Source organism: Oryctolagus cuniculus, chromosome 16, assembly GCF_051225735.1.
Source record: "Oryctolagus cuniculus isolate XC-2025 breed Fujian yellow rabbit chromosome 16, ASM5122573v1, whole genome shotgun sequence".
Lineage (NCBI taxonomy): Eukaryota > Metazoa > Chordata > Mammalia > Lagomorpha > Leporidae > Oryctolagus > Oryctolagus cuniculus.
In genome coordinates, this window is record NC_142882.1 from 43,507,013 (window position 1) to 43,525,000 (window position 17,988).

Here is a 17,988-nt window from a genome sequence, read left to right on the forward strand (position 1 = left end):
CTGAGAATGAAGCTGGTCCTGTCTGTGTGGATCATAAGTGTGCATGCTCTGAGCTGTGGTCACTGTTGTGGCTGTCTTCATTGTCCAGAGAGTCCCCTGTTTGCTGGAGCATGGCTGCACCAATCCCTGACAGCTCTGAAGGGAGCAGGGTTCCTTTCTTCACGTTCACCAGTTCCTTTTCTCAGGCAGCAGTGCCCGGCTGGCCCAATTTTACCCTCTTCCACTTCATCCTCCTGTTCTGGAACCACACTTTCACCTGTCTTTTGGTGAGATCCAGATTCTCTGCTATCTTGTATCTCCTCAGTCTAGTCACATAGTTGTGATGGGCAAATTCTGCTTCTAGTACTCAGATTTTCTCTTGGTAAATGCTGTCCTTTCCTTCCTGGGTTTGCTGTTGACTTCAGACTTGTAATTTCCTTCTTGGGATCTGCAACAGCTGGGACTAGGCTAGGCCAAAGTCAGGATCCAGGAACTCACTCCACAAGGGTGGCAGGAACTCAAAGACTTGGACCATTTTCTGTGTCTCCTGGGCACATTCATAAAAGCAGACCAGGCTGCCGGCTGGCCGGGTCGCAGGCCAGTGACATGAGATCTTTGAGCGGGTCCTGAGGGTTGAGATGCGGCGGGTAGCAGATGGCCGTGTGCGGGAAGTAGGTGGACGCCCTCTGCTGCAGAATGGATGTGGTGGGGAAGTGCAGGGCGGAGGATGGGTGCGGACTCCGGAAGATGCCTATGCGGCGGGGCGGTCAGCGTGGGGCTTGGGCCCAGCGCCCCGCGCCTGTCTTCTTCTTTTCATGGTTATTTCCAATGGGGTTTTGGTACTTGAGCTTAAAACCATAGCCAATATTTCTTAGTAGTTAAATATGAGTGTGGATGTCTATATGTGTGGAAATATGTATGTACATGTGAATGTGTATTTTTTATTAGTGCAAAGGATATGAGCTATGGCCAGCGCTGTGGCTCACTAGGCTAATCCTCTGCCTGTGGAGCCGGCACCCCGGGTTCTAGTCCCAGTTGGGGAGCCAGGTTCTAGTCCTGGTTGCTCCGCTTCCAGCCTAGCTCTCTGCTGTGGGCCAGGAAGGCAGTGGAGGATGGCCCAGGTGCTTTGGCCCTGCACCCGCATGGGAGACCAGGAGGAAGCACCTGGCTCCTGGCTTCAGATCGTTGCAGTGCGCCAGCCGTAGCAGCCATTTGGGGAGTGAGCCAACAGATAGGAAGACCTTTCTCTCTGTCTCTCTCTCTCTCTCTCTCTCTCTAACTCTGCCTGTCAAAAAAAAAAAAAAAAGAATATGAGCTATTCCAAACTAAAATTCACTTTGTTGCTGTCTATAAATGTACTTAATATCCTCTGCAGGTTTTAGTGTGGCACATGCCTTCATGCTCCAAACTAGCCTTGGTGTCGTAGGTATTGGGCTAAATTACCATTTTAAAAATTTATTTATTTATTTATTGGTGGCAGTTAAAAGTAATTTCTGTTCTGTGGGTTGCTAAATATGCTATTTCAAAATTTCAAATATGTAACTTGAGATATTTAAAACACATTACAAAGTTAGCCTCCACAGGTTACTATTTTAGAAATTTGGCTTATTCACTAGCCAAAGTAAGACTAAGGGTTTATGGGAGCTCATAAAATGAATTGCAAAATATTTGTATTCAGGTCAAGCAATGATCACTTCATCACCATTCAAAAATCTTTGTTTTTTTGGAAGACCCCTATCCTTATAGCAATATCGTAGGGTGATGAGCCTGTCTCCAGGACTTAGGACTCAGTATATCAAGGTGGAGCCTGAGAATCTCACCTCTGGCTCAGTCCCACTGCAGTTAATTATTCATGCTACACCTCCTAATGAGCCAGGTCCTCTCACACTGCTGTGTCACAGAGCCTTTTCATCTACAGTCAGTTAGTTTCACGTTACTTTATATTATTTTCTATTCTGCTTTGATGTTTCAGTGGCCCTCACTTCTGGTCATAGTCTGGGTCCAGTGGCAAAATGTTCCCACTTTCTTTTTTCTTTTTAATGGACTGAGTTTTTTGGGAATGCATTGAATCTACAGATGAAATTGGGATAAAATCTTGATAATATTGAATTTTCCTACCCATGCATTGGGGAATATCTCTCTATTATATCTTATTTTTATCAGTTTTATAGTTTTATTCACATATATCTTATACTTATTTGGTAGATTTGTATCTAAGTATATTCTTTTTATATGCTAATATAAATGGAATTTTGCTTTTAATTTCAAATTTCAATTGTTTTTCCCCCAGAAACCTTTTTCTTAAGGTATACAAACTTTATGCTTTTGATAAATAAAACTGTAAGAATATAGTGATTCTTCCCAATGTACATACCCTCACATCTGCTTACCCATCCTTCTTCCTCATCCCTCTCCTATTCCCATTCTTATTTTTTACTAAAATCAGTTTTCAATTAACTTTATACACAGAAATTTAACTCAATATTGAGTAAATTGTTCAACACATAGTATGAAAAAAACCTGGTCCTCAACAGTTTTTTTGATTTCTCTTTTGATTTCTTCTATGACCCACTGTTCATTCAGGAGAATTTTCTTCAGTTTCCATGTGTTTGCATATGTTCTAGAAATTCTTGAGTTGTTTATTTCCAGTTTCATTCCATTGTGGTCAGAGAAGATGCATAGTATGGGGGCCGTTGCTGTGGCACAGTGGGTTAATGCACTGGCCGGAAGTACCAGCATCCCATATGGGTGCCGGTTCGGGACCCAGCTGCTCCACTTCTGATCCAGCTCTCTGCTATGGCCTAGGAAAGCAGTGGAAGATGGCCCAAGTCCTTGGACCCCTGCACCTGCGTGGGAGACCCAGAAGAAGCTCCTGGCTCTTGGCTTTGGATCAGCGCAGCTCCAGTTGTTGCAGCCAATTGGAGAGTGAACTATTGGATGGAAGATCTCTCTCTCTCTCTCTGCCTCTCCTCTCTGTGTGTAACTCTGACTTTCAAATAAATAAATAAATCTTTAAAAAAAAGATGCATAAGCTGATTTTGATTTTTTTGAATTTGCTAAGACTTGCTTTTTGGCTTAGCCTGTGGTCTATCCTAGAGAAAGTTCCATGCACTGGTGAAAAGAATGTGAATTCTGCAAGTGTAGGATGAAAAGTTCTATTGATATCTTTAAGGTCCAATTGGTTTATAGTATTAAATGTTTCCTTGTTGGGGCCGGCGTCGTGGCTCACTTGGTTGATCCTCCACCTGTGGTGTCAGCATCCCATATGGGTGTAGGGATCTAGTCCCAGCTGCTCCTCTTCCAGTCCAGCTCTCTGCTCTGGCCTGGGAGGGCAGTAGAGGATGGCCCAAATGCTTGGGCCCCTGCACCTGCATGGGAGACCAGGAAGAAGCACCTGGCTCCTGGCTTCGAATCAGCACAGTGCCGGACGTAGCAGCCATTTGGGGAGTGAACCAACGGAAGGAAGACCTTTCTCTCTGTCTCTCTCTCACTGTCTATGCCTCTACCTGTCAAAATAAAAATAAATAAATAAATAAATAAATGTTTCCTTGCTGATTTTCTGTCTGGATGATCTGCCTATTGCTGAAAGTGGGGTACTGAAGTCCCCCATTACCATTGTATGGGAGTCTATGTCTCCCTTTAGATCCATTAGCATTTCTTTTAAACAGCCAGGTGCCCTGTAATTAGCTGTGTATACATTTACATTTAATATAGTCACATCTTCCTGTTGAATTGATCCCTTAATCATGGCATAGTGCCCTTCATTGTCTCTTTCAACAATTTTTGTGTTAAAGTTATTTTGTCTCATATTGGGATGGCTACACCAACTCCTTGTTGGTTTCTGTTAGCATGGAATACCTTTTTCCACGCTTTCACTTTCAGTCTGCATGTATCTTTGTTGCTGAGATGTGTTTCTTGTAGACAACAAATAGATGGGTTTGGTTTTTTTAATCCATCAGACAGGCTGTGTCTTCTACCTGGAGAGTTGAGGTCATTTATATTCAAAGTGACTATTGATAAGTAATGACTTGACCATGCCATTTTCCATAAATATTCCTATTGTTAACTTTGGCTTTTCTTTATACTTTTACTGGGAGATTTTCTGCCTTCACCTTCTTTAATAGTGATGACCATGTTTCTGTGTTTCTGTGTGTAGAACATCCTTGAGCATCTTTTGTGAGGCTAGATGAGTGGTGACAAATTCTTTCAATTTCTGTTTGCTGTGGAAGGTCTTTATTTCACCTTCATTCATAAATGAGAGATTTGCATGGAACAGTATTCTGGGTTGACAGTTAAGAGAAAACTTAAGACTTGAACTGTATTTCTCCATTCTCTCCTAGCCTGTAGGGCTTCTGATGAGATGTCTGCTGTGAGTCTAATTGGAGATCTGGTTAAAGTACTCTGGTGTTTCTTTCTTGCACATTTTAGAATCTTTTCTTTATGTTTTCCTGTAGAGAGTTTGACTACAATGTGTCATGGTGAGGATCTCTCTATCAGGAGTTCTATGTGCTTCCTATACATTGATAAACCTTTCTTTCTCCAAATTAGGGAAGTTTTCTGTAATTATTTCACTAAAAAGGCCTTTTATTCCATTTTCTCTCTTCATGCCTTCAGGAACTCCTAAGACCCATATGTTTGGTCATTTGATAGTATCCCATAAATCTCCAACAGTATTTTTTAGTTTTGTAATTTTTTTTGGTCTGACAGTAAAATTACCAGATATTTGTCTTCTAACTCAGATATTCTTTATTCTGCCTCACCCAGATTGTTGTTAAGGCTTTCCACAACATTTTTTATTTGATATATTGAATTCTCCATTTCCAATATTTCATTTTGAGGCATTGAAGATAGTGGAATAGGGAAGAAGGTTACTGCTGTAGTATAGGGGAAAATAGTTTTAAAAATGTGGAGATAGGGGCCAGTGCTGTGGTGCAGTGGGTTAACGCCCTGGCCTGAAGCACTGCATCCCACATGGGCGCCGGTTCAAGACCCGGCTGCTCCACTTCTGATCTAGTTCTCTGCTATGGCCTGGGAAAGCAGTAGAAGATGGCCCAAGTCCTTGGACCCCTGCACCTGCGTGGGAGATCTGGAAGAAGCTCCTGGCTCCTGGCTTCAGATTGGCACAGCTCCAGCAATTGAAGCCATTTGGGGAGTGAACCATCAGATGGAAGACCTCTCTCTCTGCCTCTCCTCTCTCTGTATAACTCTGACTTTCAAATAAATAAATAAGTCTTTTAAAAAAAAATTAAAATGCAGAGAGAGTGCAATCTCAGGGAACAGTTAGGGAGAAAACAGCAGAGGAAACACTACGTAAATCAGAGGGACACTGTGGATTTATGTGGAGGGTATGGATGAGCACAACTCAGGACCCCAGCAGCTGAGAGCCTCAGCACCAGCTTTGGAGAGTGAGGTAAGACCAGACTGCAGCAGCCCAAGCCACTGGTGGGAAAAGCCTGGCATGAGTCCAGCTTGGAACCTTGTTGGGGACAGTGTACCTGCCAACCTATTGGGAAAAGGGGGAGAGCATGTTTCTCTCTCCCTGATCAGCCAGCACCAGCATTCTGTAACTAGCTGAGAGGGGGTGGGTGCTGTTTTGAACATATGTATCAGCTGCACCCGCTTGTGTCTACACACCCTGCAACCAACAGAGAGGAGATGCCTGAGTTCGGCTGAAGAATTGACAGGGGGCTGGGTGCTTGTGACTGTGGCAGTCCTGTGTGCCAGGACTGTGAAAACACTGTGGCTGTGTGGGAAGTCACAGTTGTGTCTGGGTCTTTGAGCAGTCACTGTGACTGAGCCACAGGCTCAGAGCTCCCTGATTCCCTGGTGAGGGTCATTTCTGTGGGATCTGTACTCGACTGAGGTCTGTATGGATCTTTCGTGTGGTTCTTGTGGCAGCATGAATGAATCTTATACCTACTAGGGGCTTGACCCAGACATTGGTCTCCTTGGAGGAGAGGAGGTGAACATTAGACAGAGCAGATTAAACCTCCCCTCTGATTAATAAAACAAAAAAAGAGATTTACTACACCCAATTTGGGTGTCACCTTGGACACTCTCCTCACACTGGAGCACTGAACACAGCTCCCTGACCACACCTAGCACATACTTCGGAGTATTCATTGAAAGAACAAATACAGGCCGGCGCTGCGGCTCACTAGGCTAATCCTCCACCTGCGGTGCCGGCATCCCGGGTTCTAGTCCCCTGGTTGGTGTGCCAGTTCTGTCCTGGTTGTTCCTCTTCCAGTCTAGCTCTCTGCTGTGGTCCGGGAAGGCAGTGGAGGATGGCCCAGGTTCTTGGGCCCTATACCCGCATGGGAGACCAGGAGGAAGCACCTGGCTCCTGGCTTCGGATCGGCACAGCGCACAGGCCGTGACGGCCATTTGGGGAACCAATGGAAGGAAGACCTTTCTGTCTGTCTGTCTCTCTCACTGTCTAACTCTGCCTGTCAAGAAAAAAAAAAAAAAAAAAGAAAGAACGAATAAATACCCCACTAATCCATGGAGGCATAATCCAAAAATAAAAGCCATCAAAGGGAAAAAAGCAACAACAAATATCTCCACAAATGCGTAAAAATCAATGCAGCAATTCAAGAAACAAGAATAAGGAAAACAATATGATATCTCCAAAGGAAGACAACAATATTTCAATACTAGAATATGAAAATGAAGAGATTGAAGAAATTACAGAAATAGAATTTTAAAAAATTGATCATAGGATTAATTAGAAGTATCAGAAGCAAATCCACAAATTAAAGAAATCATTACCTGACATGAATGAAAATTTCTCCCACTTCTTTTTTTTAAGATTTATTTATTTATTTATTTGAGAAGTAGAATTACAGAGACTGAGAGGGAGAGACAGAGAAAGGTCTTCCGTCCGCTGGTTCACTCCCCAAATGTCCACAACAGCCAGAGCTGTGCCGATCCGAAGCCAGGAGCCAGGAGCTTCTTCCAGGTTTCCCACGTGAGTGCAGGGACCCAAGGGCCTGGGCCATCTTGCATTGCCCTCCCAGGCCATAGCAGAGAGCTGGATAGGAAGAGGAGTAGCCAAGACCAGAATCGGCGCCCATATGGGATGCTGGCACCGCAGGTGGAAGATCAACGCACTGTGCCACAGCACCTGCCCCTCTCCCACTTCTCTTGGCTGTTTCTTGTGCACCGTGCAATGGGAAGCTAGGTAACTGAGCTACCTGGCCTTGGAGTCAGAATAGGCTTCATTTGGGTGAGACCATGGGCACTTGTGTCTGTCCTGTGTCTATCTCATCCCACTTAGCATAATCTCCAACTTCAGCCACATTGTTGCCAGTGACAGGATTTCATTTTTCTTTCAATGACTGAATAGCATTCCGTTGTAGATCGTCATAGTTTGGATAGTAGACTGGTGCTTTCTGATCACCCAGTGTGTTAACTGCTCGGCCCCCAGGGGCCAATGCTAATGATGGCCTAGCCACTTCAGAAGACACGCCAATGGAGCTTCTCCGGTCAGAATGGCCTGTGGCAGATGGGCTGCTATAAAAGTCTGGGTTTGTGTTCAGCCCCGCTCACTGCTTCCTGGCCTGTCATGTGATGCTGCTTTGACATGCCCTCTGCCATTGCCATCCCTCATCTTCATCACACTAGAAATCAAAGGGGCCGCCTAATCTTGGACTTGAATCAGCAAGGCTGTGTGATAAATAAACGTATGGTTATTATAAAGACAGTCGTCCCAGATACTTTATTTTAGTAATGAATAACTGATTAATAAGTGTCTACATACAACATTAAAAACATTCATCCATTGATGGACACTTATGTTGGTTCCAGGTCTTGGAAGTGCAGAAAACATGGCACTTGTCTCTGCCATGAGATGATTGAATTTCTCTGGCTGTATGCTAAGTAGTGAGATTGCTGACACCCATGGTAGTGCTGTTTTTGTTTAAGTCAGGAATAGGAACATGCTGGTCAATAGGTAATGAGTTATAGTTAGACAGGAAGAATATGTTCTGATGTTCTATTGCAAAGTAACATATAGTTTAAAATAGCTAGAAGAGAAGGCTTCGATGTTCCCACCACAAAGAAATGTGAGCTTTGTTTCAGGTAATGAACAGGCTAATTGTCATGACTTGTCCCTTACATAGCCTGAAAATGCCTTAAAACATCACAGTGGGGACTGGCGTCATGGTGCAGTGGGTTAAGCCTCAGCTTGCAATGCCAACATCCCATGTCAGAGTGCTGGTTCAAGTCCCGCTTGCTCCATTTCCTATTCAGCTCCCTGCTAATGCACCAAGGAAAACAACAGAACATGGTCCAAGCACTTGAGCCCCTACCACCTTTGTTGGAGACCTGGTTGGAGTTTCCGGTTCCTGGCTTCAGCCTGGACCAGCCCCAGTTTTTACAGTCATTTGAGGAGTGAACAGTACATGGTCATTCATTCTCTATCTCTCTCTCTCTCTCTGTCACTCTGCCTTTCAAGTAAATAAATAAATAAATCCTTTTAAAAACCACATTGTGCGGTCGGTACTGTGGTGCAGAGCGTAAAGTGCCACCTGCGGTGCCAGCATTTCATATGGGCACCAGTTTAAGTCCTGGCTGCTTCACTTCCAATCTTCGCTATGGCCTGGGAAAGCAGTAGAAGATGGCCCTAGTACTTGGTCCCTTGCACCCAAGTGGGACACCTGGAAGAAGTTCCTGGCTTCGGATTGGCTCAGCTCTGGCCCTAGTGGTCATTTGGGAAGTGAATCTTCAAATGGAAGACCTCTCTCTCTCTTGCTCTGCTTCTGCCTCTCTGCAACTCTGCATTTCAAATAAATAAATAACTCTTTAACAAAAATCACATTGTATGCCATAAGTGTGTATGATTAGTGTCAATTAAAAATAAAACACAAATGGATCAAGCATCCTCATTCAGTCTCTCAGCTATAAAATGCTCAACCAAAGACATATGTGATGAGGAAGTATGGAGAGCTTCGTTTGTGGTCCCCTCTGCTTTGGAGACAGTGGCTGAAGTTTTGACTAAAGCCACATGACATGTGAGTTACAACAGCTTGCTGTGCTAATGACGTTTCCCTTGTGATTAGAGGGACTAATGAGGAGAAAGCCTCTACCTAATACACTTGTTTGGGAAGAGGTCAACTTTGGAATAGTTAAAACACAGGATTTGAGATTCAACAGCGCAGACTTATGTCCCAACTCTGTTGATCATTAGCAGGCAACATGCTTTAACTTACAAGCCTGGGATACCCTTAAGACCTAGCTAGCAGAAGATCTAACTAGCACAGCTTCTGTAAAGATCAAGTGATTAATGCATTAACCACAATACAAATAGCAATAGAGCAAACATAACTTTGCAGTAGCAAAGTTAAATGCATATAATGATGAGTGTTTTATCATTGTGGCAATATTTATAATGTAAACTTATGCACCTTGCTTTATATGAATTAGAACAGTGTCAAATGAATCATCATGGTAAAATCTGTAATACTGCTAATAACCAATATACTTCGAGAAAATAAGTTGTTCATTTTGTCCTGACGGGAACTAAATATTCTTGGTCCATTGAAGCCTATACACTGAAATTATATAATGAATTCAAATGAGTAACAATGAGACTGATTTAGACTATTTTCTCAAAATTAATTAATGGATTTTGGAATTGGCTGCCATACTTCTCAGATCACTATTTCTCCACATTTTCAGGAAAAATATATGTATAATTGGAAAGATTTTTAATGAGGGAACTACAACATGGATCTTGTGTCTATCCTTGGTTGAAAGTAAAGCTTGCTTCCACTGTTGATGGTGAAAAGTGGTTTGCAATTTTTACAGCTTCCTCTTCAATCTGACCTTTGCAGCACCCCAAAAATGGAATGCTTGCATGCCATGCTTAAATTCCATTTTACAATATGGTGTGTCATTCTTTCTCAGCATAGCATAGTCGTTTTAGGCAATTGTAAGCTTGACACCTGATTTCACTTTAACAGCACCTGCCCAGAGCGTAATTAGCAGTCCATTTTTTACAAAAGGACTTCCACACGGCACAGATGGCATTCTTCATACCAGACAAGCAACGATGGAGGTTGGAAACCAGCCAAATCGTCTGCAAAAAAACTGTGAGAATTTTAAGACAGACATCGGAGTGGAAGGAAAATGTTCCTTTTCCTCCAAATTGTATATGAACGTATGTTAAAACCTGTTCTTCACTTTTCTTTTTACTTCTTCTCTTCTGACCTAGTGCATTATTACTGCAATTTCAGTGTTCATAACCAGATTTTTGTTTCGATTTAGTGATGCCTATAACACTGCCATTAAAACTATTGTAGCACTCCATTTTCCAACTATATTAGCAGAGATTTAAAATAATTTCCTTGGATGGATCTCATGCCTTTTCATTCATGCATTTATTCAAAAATGTTTACTGATCATTGCAAACTCTCAAGTGCAGCATCAATGGTTGTGCTAGGATACTTCAAAAAGTTCATAGGAAAAGAAATTAAGAATTAACTGCTTTGGAGCAAAAAAAAAAAAAAGATTGAAATCCTTGTAGTTTGTTCATTGCATACATTTTCCATGAACTTGTTGGAGATCCTTCTACACATGGCTTTCAATACTTTTGTATAGAAAAGTTGTGTGAGCAGGGTGTAACCGGATTTCATAACATCTTGAGGTCCAGGTAAACACTGGGGATTATTCTACACTATTGGAATTTCTTTGCAAAGAAATGCTCTGTCTTGGCCAAAAGGTGAACAAATGTGTGAATTCTATGTTTGCTAAAGTCACCACGAGCTACTTATTAGTGTGATTTGCATCTAGAAACCCACTCTGGCTGCGTTGTGAAGGACTGACTACACACAGCAGGAGAGGCTTGGAGAGCAGAAGGAACAGCTGGGTTCTCTCTTGGTTTTCCCTAAAGAGCCTGTAGGTTGCTCCAGGGCCACGGGGTTCCTGTATACTCCTACCCAAGTGTACCCATAGAAATTCCAGTTCTGATCCATACAGATTTATTCATGCTTTGGTTTTTAAACTGAATATGACCTTTCTCTTTTATTTAAAGATTTCCTTGTTTATTTTGAAAGGCAGAGCATTAGATGGAGTTGGGTGGGGTCAATGGGGAGAAACAGAGAAAGACAGGGATCTTCTATATGCTGGTTTACTCCCCAAATGGCCACAAAATCAAGGGCAGGACTAGGCCAAGGCCAGCCAGGAACTCCATCTTGGTCTCCCACATGGTTCTCAAGGTCCATTGTACATAGAGCCATGCTCTGCTGCCTTCCCAGGCACGTTGGCAGGAAGCTGGATCCAAAGTAGTGCAGCCAAGACTCCAGTAGGCAGTCTTCCATGGGTTGCTAGCATGCGAATGGCAGCTTAACACACTGCAATATGATGGCAGCTCCAGAAGACCTTTCTTTAATTTTGAATACCTTCATTAAAAATTATTTTGGACAGGGTTGGGCATTTAGCCTAGCACTTAATACCCCAATTAAGGTGTGTCTTAATTCAATTCCATTCATATTCAATTTCTGGCTCTGGATCCAGATTCCAGCTTCCTGCCAATGTGCACCCTGGAAGTCAACAGGTGACAGTCCAAGCATTTGGGTCCTTGCCAGCCATATGGGAGACCCAGATTGAGTTCTGCCTCCTGCCTTCAGCCTGGCCCAACTTTGAATGTTGCAGGAATTTGGAAAGTAGACCAGCAGATGGGAAATCTCTCTCTCTCTCTCTCTGTCTTCTCTCAAATAAAAAACATTTAAGGGCACTTAAGTCATTATTAAATTATTTTATATAATTAGTTTATTGATTAGAAAGATTAATACAGATAACTCAAATTGCTAAAATAATTATTTATAAAAACATTGTATGATCTAATAACATTTCACATAACAGGCTAATAAACATGTGTATATGTACTACTGTAAATAACTATAGCATAGTTTAATAGCAGTAAAATATCTAATTAAAATAAAGTTCAAAATATTAAACATAAATGATCAGAACCAATACTGGCTGTGAGAAAAATAAGTATGGTTGAAACACACAGAACAGATGGGTCACCAGTGTTAGCCAGCGCTTGTCAACTTACTCTTCTCTGAAAGGACCTAGAAGTGCAGCTTTGGCTGATCCTACCCAGCTCACAGAGAAGTCACACAGTTTTCTGCGTTAACCAAGCAGAACTGGACTGAACAAGGTCCACAGAAATGTTGAATAAGCTATTTTTCTAATGTAGTTCCAAGATTAATGAATATGCTACAGAAATCAATAATGTAGCAAATAAAATGATTCATGAGCACAGCAGTATATAGATATTTATAGCCTGAATGAACAAATTGAACTAATTATTAGCCAAATATGGATCAATTTGACTTGAAAAAATTAAAGCAAATTTATGGGAAAATTATTTTGTACAAGTTCATTAATTTACTAATTTTGTAGTATCAGAATGTTATATAGGCTTCTTCATGAGGATGTCTTCTAATAATTAAAATTCTGTCATTAGCTTTAAGGTACACTTTTAAGAATACAAACACCTAAGTAGCCTGAAGAATGAAAAATAATCTTCAATTTATTTCCTAGCTGGCTTTCATTATAGCAACTTACTGCGTGCTTTGCCAGTACTCAAACAATTTCAACACATGTTGGATTTTTATTATCACCCACAATCTCATAGATAACACCTAAACAAGGTCTTTAATACATCTATCATCCATTTTGATTTCTTTTTTAAAACACAAAAGACCAAGGAAAATTTTCTCAGAATATCTGTTTCTTCCTCTTTCTAAGGCATGACACTTTTGTTTAAAGGTACCATCCCCAGTGCTTATGTCTCTGTGTCTCTTTCTACTGCTGTTAAGGAAATTTACCACAATGCCACTTTTTAAAGGTTTATACACACACACACACACATATAAAATGGTGCAGTCCTATTAACCAGTGTTTTCTCAGCTGCATATGACTTGCTTGGAAGACATGGCTGGTAACTTACAGAAGAACTAGTTGCAGTAATGAAATCATTAGAAAACACTTGTCATTATGAACGAGATGTTGTATTGTTGTTAGCTTTATTTTTCTAGGACAAAAAAGCTGTTCATTCTATATTTCTGTGACTATACTACTGTCAGTGAAAGGAAAACATGTTTAAAGACAGATCAAAGTTTATTGTGTTAGTGATGTTTTCCCCAAGTCAAAAGACCTAAAAGTTGAATAATAGTTGTGCTTGTTAACATTAAAATATCATCTGGATAGCCTCCTATTGGGCCAAATAATGTAGTCTTTTAGTGTTTTAAAATGTCTTAATACATATAAACACATTGTGTATGAAATTAAAGATGTTTCTTCAATCGAGTGCAACAAATGAATCATTACAGAATAGTTTTTTTATGTGTTCAGTTTCTTAAACTAATTACGTATAGCTGTTTATTTTAAAAAACCTACCTTGAAAAATGTGAGAAGTGAAGTTTTAACACTCAGATAAGGGGGCTTCAAAAATTGTTTGAAAAGTGGAATTAAAGGTCCAGGTGTGGATTGGGTGCTCAGCTCAGCCCTGAAGATGCCCATTGAAACACCTGTGCTCCCTACTGGAATACCTGAGTGGATATTTAAGTCCCACCTGACTCCAGCCTCTTGCTATTACAGACTCTGGGAGGCAGCAGTAACAGTTTAAGCAATTGGCTTCCTACCACCCAGGTGGGAGATTTGGATTATTGTGTTCTGGCACCCAGCTTTGGCTAGAGCTGGGGGGAATAAGCCATGGTGGGCATATGAGGAGTCAACCAGCAAATGAGAGTTCGTTCTCTCTCTCCCTCTCTCTCTCCCTACACCCTCACTCTCCCTCTCCTTCTCCCTCTTCCTATCTATCTCTGTCTCTGTCTCTTAGCTTTTCAAATAAATCATGTTTTTATAAAAAAGATAATGTGCATTTTTCATGGACTTTTCAATGAGCTGTCATCCATCTATACAAAAATGCAACTAAGTACTTTGCTAGATTTTTGACAAAGTAGCAAATTGATCATTTTTAACATTATAATTTTACAAATGTGTAATATATAACAAGTAAGTAGTACATATATGTAATATTTTAAAATCTCTTATCTAAGAAATCTGGACATTTCAACTGAAAAAAATTAAGAATATCATCAATGATGTTTAAAATACAGTTGTCAGAGGTCAGCACTGTGGCTTAGTGGGTTCAGCTGCTGCCTGAAGAATGGGCCTTCATGAAACTAGTTGGTGACTGTAAAATGCTTAGCACTGGGGGCAGCTTTGTGGTGCAGCTGGTTAAGCTGTGGAGACCCTGGGAAAGCAGCAGAGGATAGCCAAGTGCTTGGGCCCCTACATCCGTGTGGCTCCTGGCCCAGTCCTGGCTGTTGCCACCATTTGGGCAGTGAACCAGTGGATGGAAGATCTCTCTGTCTCTCCTTTTCTCTCTGTAACTCTGCCTTTCAAATACAATAAATAAATATTTGAGTGTGGGTATATATATATATACATAATTATCAGTAAACACATTAAGATGTTTAATTTAATTAGATGTTGAATGAATACAAATTAAAGTATGTGTTTTTTATCAGATTCAAAATAAGTATTGTAATGGTTGACATTTTGATATATATGAAGCAATGGGCATTGAATAGAGTGTGAATTTGCAAAAGAAACTGGTGATGTGTACCAAGTCTTAGCAATACAGATTATGTTTATTATATACTCTTGTCCCAAATAAGTACTTCCTAAAAAAAACTTTCTATGGAAAAAATAGGTTTAAGAAGGATATATGGAAATTTTTGTTTAAGGAAACTTGGGGAAAGAAGAGTAAATATCTAACAGTAGAGTATTCATTAAATAGTATATGATAAATCCATATGAAGATACATACTGTTTAGCTATAAATATATTTACATTATTAAGCAAAAAAACCCTTGCAGAGCAGAATGTATGGCATATTTCCACTATTTTTCAAAAACACATGTTTATACAGATATATTTCCTCAAGCCTTGTGTTATGTGAGCAAAACCATCTGTTTGACTCACATAAGTGTTCAAAACATGTTCAAAACATAAGTGGTTCAAAACATGTTGAAGGGCTGGCGTTGTGGCTCACATGGTTAACCCTCTGTCTGCGGTGCTGGCATCCCATATGGGTGCCAGGTTCTAGTCCAGGTTGCTCCTCTTCCAGTCCAGCTCTCTCTCTCTCTCTCTTTTTTTTTTTTTTTTTGACAGGCAGAGTGTACAGTGAGAGAGGTTTCCTTCCATTGGTTCACCCCCCAAATGGGCGTGGAAGAGGGGCAACCAGAGAGCTGGCGTGGAAGAGGGGCAACCGGAACAGAATCCGGTGCCCCGACCAGGACTAGAACCCAGTGTGCCGGCGCCGCAAGGCGGGGGATTAGCCTATTGAGCCACGGTGCTGGCCTCCAGTCCAGCTCTCTGCTGTGGCCCAGCAGTGCAGTGGAGGATGGCCCAAGTGCTTGGGCCCTGCACCAACATGGGAGACCAGGAGGAAGCACCTGGTTCCTGGCTTCAGATCATCGCAGCGCGCCGGCCATAGCGGCCATTTGGGGGTGAACCAACAGAAGGAAGACCTTTCTCTCTGTCTCATCTCTCACTGTCTAACTCTGCCTGTCAAATTAAAAAAACAAAAACATGTTGAAATCTATGTATACATGGGTTATTCAAAAAGTTCATGGAAAGCACATATTATGAAAAATGCATATTTCAAATTTTATGCACCAACATACACTTAACTTCTACTTCTATTTCCCATGAAATTTTGAAGTCTGTTGGAAAAACACAAGGTGTTTCTTTCTAGGAAGTATCTGTACATGAGTTAATATATTGTAGAAATGCCTAAATGGGCTTGAAGCTACTAAGAAAGAATATGGTCATGATTAGACACTTTTTCATTTAACCTCTCTGTGTTATGACCAATCATCACATTGAACAGCATTAAGAAGACACTCTCTGCTCTGATGTTTGTATCATAAACTGTACAACACCTCGAAATATTTTCTTTCAGATGCAAATGCTAACATTTTGCTTCATCGTCATGGTTTTTTTGGATTTGATGATTTCCCAAAAAATGTGGCAGTAAGAAGCAAATTTGAAAAGCATTCATCTAAAAAATTAGTTTTTTATAAAACATGCAGTATTATGTAGTCAGTTCTCTAATAAATATATAGGAAGTGTGTTTTTAAAGCCTGATGATCTTAGACATAACTTTCTCCACATTTTATATTTCTATTTTTTAGTTTTTCATGTTTTCATTTGAAAGGCAGAGAGTCATGGAGAAACATATACATAAAGAGAGAGTGGGAGAGAGAGTGCTCCCATTTTTTGACTCATTCCCCAAATACCAGCAATGGCTGAGGCTAGGCAGAGGACAAAGCTAGAAGACAGAAACCTAATACAGTTCTGCTGTGTGGGTAGCAGGTAACCAATTCCTTGAGCCCTCCAGTGCTGCCTCCCAGGATCTACATTAGCAGGAAGCTGAAGACAGAAATGGAAACAATACTCAAACTCCTTCACTCCGTTGTAGCAAGTGGCTGTCTCAAGAGGATTCTTAACCACTTGGCCAAATGCTCACTCCTGCCTACTACTTTTTTAACACCACTCTCTTACATTACATAGGCCCAGGATCACAAAAATTACCAATTTCAATGTTGGCAAATCCAATGAAAATGGAGCTCTCAAGAGAGATGAAAGCCAAGTGAATTGTTTAATTAAAATTAGTAGCTTGAATGCAAATAATAGTTTGACTTTAATGTTTCATCAGGTTAGGTAAGTAAGTGATGGATTTTCAAAATCGATATGCACTAAACATAAAAAATGACATAACAGTATTTTCAACCATCAAAATTACTTACACATTTGCAAAAGCAGTGGATGCTTGAATAGTTCCACAAAAATGTGTTCTGAAATCATGTGATTAGTCCTTAAATTAAAGGAAATGCATGTTTATTTCAATGAACCATTTCCAAAAGGGCAGAAATACAAAATAAAGCCCTTAACATGAACTGGATGTGACAATAATTATCTGAAAATTTATTTTGTTTTAAGAACCGTTTCTGAAAACTATATTTTTGAAAAAGCAAACAGTATTTTAATGGGGAATTACTAACCATGATCTAATAAAATATTTTCTGGAATTCTTGACCACAGTTTGAAGCCAGATTTAATGTAAAAAGTTACTAAGGTGGGAAATAAGGCATAAAAGAAAAAAAAATTTAATTTCTTAAATGTATCTATATCTTTAAGCATATCAAATATCAAAATGAGATTATTGGGAAAACACATAGTAATGGAGAATTATTAGATTTATTTAAAAAATTCTTATTTGAATTTTGTATGGGCTCTCAAAACTTGATGTAGCAATCTATTTTTTCTGGGACAATATTTGTTCCTTTGTCCACTCCTGTTAGCATTATTTGGCAAAAGCTGAACGTTGAGGTACACCTGAGAATTATTACTCAATTATCCTGGCCAGTTTTAGGTAGGAAATCAGGAAATCACCACCACCACCACAACAAACACCACGTTCTCAAGAGCATTTGCAAATCAGTCTGCAGACTTCAAATGTTTTCCCATTTAGAGTGTTCAGACTACTGCTCTCAATGTTGAATTCTCAGTAGCTTTGTTTTTATTTCTGAATTGCTTTTTACAAAAAGGATGCAACGGGGGCTAGCGCCATGGTTCACTTGGTTAATCCTCCGCCTGCGGCACTGGCATCCCATGTGGGCACCGGGTTCTAGTCCCGGTTACTCCTCTTCCAGTCCAGCTCTCTGCTATGGCCCAGGAGGGCAGTGGAGGATGGCCCAAGTGCTTGGACCCCTGCACCCACGTGGGAGACCAGGAGGAGGAACCTGGCTCCTGGCTTTGGATTGGCTCAGGGCTGGCCATGGTGGCCATTTGGGGAGTGAACCAATGGAAGGAAGACCTTTCTCTCTGTCTCTCCCTCTCACTGTCTATAACTCTACCTGTCAAATAAAACAAAAACACAACAAAACAAAACAAAAGAATGCAGCATAAGGAACTTTTTTTTTTTTT